This window comes from Dipodomys merriami, unplaced genomic scaffold, assembly GCF_024711535.1.
Source record: "Dipodomys merriami isolate MVZ:Mamm:240054 unplaced genomic scaffold, mDipMer1.0.p SCAF_27, whole genome shotgun sequence".
Taxonomy (NCBI): domain Eukaryota; kingdom Metazoa; phylum Chordata; class Mammalia; order Rodentia; family Heteromyidae; genus Dipodomys; species Dipodomys merriami.
In genome coordinates this window covers 10,924,410-10,929,201 of record NW_027204159.1, presented here as the reverse complement: position 1 = coordinate 10,929,201, position 4,792 = coordinate 10,924,410, and the positions used below count along the sequence as shown (strand labels likewise).

Below are 4,792 nucleotides of genomic sequence, written 5' to 3'. Positions count from 1 at the left end.
GGCTACCAGAACTTTCTTTTTCCCATCTCTCCAGATTCCAGTCCACATACTCCTTTGGCTGTGTAAGATGTAGAAAACAAAGGAAGTTCAGATATTCCACACTCCAAACACAGCCAGGGACATCTTTTCTCCTCTTCTTTAAGAATGGCCTAGGAAAAGGCGAATGATTTATACAATCTGAATAGAAACCAAAGTAAAGACCAACACTGCCCCATTTGTTAGGAAATGGAAAGACTTGGAAAAAAATCACATTAAGTGAAGTTACCCAGTCCCAAAGAAATTTAGGTCCCATGGTTTCCCGTATTTGTAATAATTAGTATACATATAGGATAATCTTATCAGATGAGCTGAAAAGCTCAAAAACCACATACAAAGGACCATATAAGATGATGTTAAGTGAAATGAACCCCAAGATATGGTCAGACAAGAGGCCTATCTTTATTGATATTGTTTTAGATGTACCATATGATTTTATTTGTTGTTGTTGTTGTTTCCTCTGTATGTTCTTTCCCCTATGGCATATCCCTTGTTGTCACTGTGCTTGGTTTTGGTACCTACATCTTGTATATACATATGTCTAATCTGGGGAGGGGAAGGGAAATAACAAAACATTGATACAAGGACACAGGATGATCCATTGTAACAAAGATACCCAAAGGACAGTATATTGGAAATGAACTTTACAACTTTGGGTCGGGGGTGGGGGGTGGTGGATAGGATGGGTAGGGGAGGAGAGAGTTCAAGGGGGGAGGGAAGGGATAGTGGGACAACAAAAAGGAAGGGAAGGGGTAACAATGATCTACAAGTCATGTTCTCATTGCCTTACACATGTAACTGTAACCCCACTGTACAGCATCTTAACAATAAAATAAAATATAAAATAATGACCTAGGAAATCTTTCTCTTTTTGTTGTATAGGGATGTTCATATAGTGGGGGAAATGAGTGAATGTAAAGCCCTAAAATGTAGATTTATGTTAGGATTCTTTAAAGGAATTGAACCAGTAGAATGAATATAATTATGGGAGGAGAAGTATTAGACTAGCTTATAAAATCAAAGGAAGAGTCATCCGGAATTGGGCATCTGGAAGTTGGAAATAAGTAGCTGCCTACACAGCCCCAGTCTGCCTGATCCTGAAGGCCTAGAAATCCCCAGGATTGTCACTAGAAAATGCCAGCATCATCATTTCCTACTCAATCAGGGCCAAGAGCACGGGTGTATGTGTAGGAAATTTGTTCCATTTTTCCTACGTTTTTTTTCTTTTTGGTGTCAGTACTAGGTCTTGAATTCAGGGTCTGGGTCCTGTCCCTTAGCTTTTTACTCAAGGCTGGTTCTCTACTACTGGATCCCAAAGCTCCACTTCTGGCTTTTGGGTGGTTAATTGGAGATAAGAATCTCATGGACCTTCCTGCCTGGGCTGACTTCAAACCTGGATCCTCAGATCTGGTAGCTAGGATGACAGGCATGATATACTTACTGGCACCTGATTCTTCTACAATTTTGTTCCACCTGGGTCTCCAGCATATTGGATGGTGCTTTGAATCTTCCCCCTCCCCCACTTTTCTAACTCACACGCTAATTATCCCTGGAAATATCCTAACAGATACACCCAGAAGTGTGCTTTTCTAGGTATCCCTCCTTCCAGTCAAGTTGACAACCAGGAGTAACCATCACACTGGCCTTGGGACAAAGTATCTAGCATTTCTGAGAGTATTTTTTACCCCAGTTGTAAAACAGGGTAATAATACTACTTCTTAGGGTTTTGTTAAACTTAAATGAAACAGTACAAACAAAACATTCACCAGGTGTTAGTGGCTCACACCTGTAAACCTAGCTACTCAAGATGTTGAAATCTGAGGATCACTATTTAAAACCACCCTAGACAGAAGTCCATGAAAGTCTTATCTACAATTAACTACCAACAAATCAGAAGTGAAGCTGTGGCTCACATGTTAGAGTGCTATCCTTGAACAAAAAAAAATTGTCAGGGACAGTGGCCAGGTCTTGAGTTCAAGGCCTAGGATCAGCAAAGACATAAGAAAAAGAATACACTGTAAGCAGTCAACAAACAGGAGAACAAATGGCCAGAAAACAGCCAATAAAAGGTAACTAACAATTGATACACTAGTATTAATCTGGTGGCTCAACATATTCCAGAGTTCTACAACAAAAAGTCTTGGGCTTATTATCAGATCTTTATAAAAGCTAGTATAAATTCTACCAATTAATTTAGAACAACATATGTAGGCAATATTTTCTTTCATAAATGCTGTTTGTTCCTGGGTAAAATCATCTTTCCAATCTAAGTAAGCATGTTTGTTATTTTTGGGTTTTTTTTTTGTATTTGGGAGGGTAAGAGAGGTCACATAAAAGTTGAACCAAATGCTCACTTTGACAACACATATACTAAAGTTGGAAGGATACAAAGAAGATGAGCATAGCACCTGTGCAAGAATGACACATGCATCCGTAAAGCATAAAACAAAATAGAGAACGGCTTAACACAAATAAAAATAAACCAATAAGAGGTGGGACAAGGATAAACAAAACAACAGTGGCACTAGACTAGACAACATGTGGAAAATGGACTAGATATCTCCTGGGTGAGAACGGGAGGGAAAATCCAAGAGAGAGTGACAGAAGGGGAGACATCATTCAAAAATATTGTACTTATTATCTGATTCATGTAACTATAACTACTCTGTATACCAACTTTATATTAACAATAAATAATTTTTAAAGATAAGCTTCAAATGGGGCCCCAAAACACTTTACCTAGGTATTCTGGTTAGTGTTAAATGGCATTCATTATATAGATGTAATGGATTCACTGAGAGAGAACATTCATAGAGGCCAAAAATAAAATTTTATAGAGAAGAATAAAAAGTTTAAGTATGAAATGTTCTAAATCATGTGAATAAAAATTGTCCAATCAAAAAAAAAAAAGATAAAGAACAGTGCTGGAGGAATATCAATACCAAATTTCAAACTCTACTACAAAGCCATAGTAATCAAAACAGCTTGTTACTGGCACAAGAATAGACTTCAGGACCAATGGAATAGAATTGAAAACCCAGAAATGAACCCACAGACCTATAGCCATCTAATCTTCAATAAGGGAGCTAAAACAATAGAATGGAAGAAAGACAGCTCTTCAGTAAATGGTGCTGGCAAAATTGGTTAATCACTTGTAGAAAACTAAAGCTGAGTCAACTCCAAATGGATCAAAGATCTCGGAGTCAAAGCAGACACCCTGAAACATTACAGGAAGGAATAGGAGAAACCCTAGGTCTCCTTGGCACTAGCCAAAATTTTCAGAAACACAACAAATGAAAGGAAGGTTGGACAAATGGGATTGCATGAAGTTTCAGAGCTTCTGCATGGCAAGATCAATAGAAAGTTCACAGACTGAGAGAAGATCTTCACTAGCCACACAACAGACAAGGGTCTCATGTCTAAAATATACTTAGAACTCAAAAAAGTAAATCCCCCAACAACAAATCCTCAAAGAAACAACTCCCCAATAAATAACTGGGCTAAAGAGTTACAGAGAAACTTCTCTGAAGAGGAAATAAGAATGGCCAATAGACACATGAAGAAATACTCAACCTCCCTAGCCATAAAAGAAATGCAAATCAAAACACCACTGAGATACCACCACATCCCAGTTAGAGTGGCTAGAATCAAGAATTCTAACAACAGATGCTTGAGGGGATGTGGACAGAAGGGAATCCTACTGCATTGTTGGTGGGAGTGTAAACTTGTTCAATCACTTTGGAAAGCAGTATGGAGGTTCCTCAAAAGACTCCACATAGAGCTCCCCTATGACCCAGCAATCCCACTTTTGGGCATTTACCCAAATGTTCACAAAGAAGACCATACTAAAGCTACCAGTACGGCTGGGAAGGTGGCTCAGTGGTAAAGCATTTGTATTGCATGCATGAGACCCTGTGTTTGATTCCTCAGCACCACATAAACAAAAAAGAAAAAAGACAGAAGTGGCACTGTGGCTCAAGTGGTAGAGCACTAGCCTTGAGCTGAAGAGCTGAGGGACAGTGCCCAAGCCCAGAGTTTAGGCCCCATGACCAGACCCGCCCTCAAAAAAAAGCTACCAACACAACTATGTTTATTTCTGCATTATTTACCATAGCTAAGATCTGGAACCAACCCAGATGCCCCTCAGTAGATGAATAGGTCAAGAAAATGTGGTATTTATACACAATGGAATTCTATGCTTCCATCACAGTATAACAGTAACCCCTGTTTACACTGTATTTGATGTTTGTATAATTTGGAGAACGGAAGGGAAAAAACAAATTGTTTAAAAAGGGATACAGGTGGACCCATTGCAACAATGAGATGTACAAGATGCTATGTTGAAAAACAAACTTTACAACTTTGGGGGAGGTCAGGGGCAGGGGGTGTGTAGTCATGGAGATGGGAGGGCAGGGATGATAGGGGAAAAACAAAGGAGGAGGCAAGAATGCTTGATAAGAAATGTACTCATTACCTTGCTCATGTAATTGTAACCCCCACTCTGTATGGTATTTTCACAATAAAAAACTTATTTAAAAAAATGATAAGGTGTCATATGACATTTAGACATAATTTTACTGTCAATAGATCAAAATAGGTGTTAGGCTACCTTGTTTTTGTTTTTGTTTTTGTGCCAGTTCTGGGGCTTGGGCATTGCCTCTGAGCTTTTTTGCTCAAGGCTAGCTCTTCACCACTTGAGCTGAAGCTCTACTTCCAGCTTTTTGACAGTTAAATGAAACTAAGAGTCTCATGGACT

At 38.9% G+C, this 4,792-nt stretch overlaps 1 non-coding gene across 1 annotated transcript; it reads left to right on the top strand.

The window, feature by feature from the left end:
- Window positions 1-2,382: 2,382 nt before the first annotated feature.
- Window positions 2,383-2,489, top strand: LOC138837532 (U6 spliceosomal RNA). Its single transcript, XR_011375336.1, has one exon. It is a non-coding gene; the product is annotated as a U6 spliceosomal RNA (small nuclear RNA).
- Window positions 2,490-4,792: the final 2,303 nt, after the last annotated feature.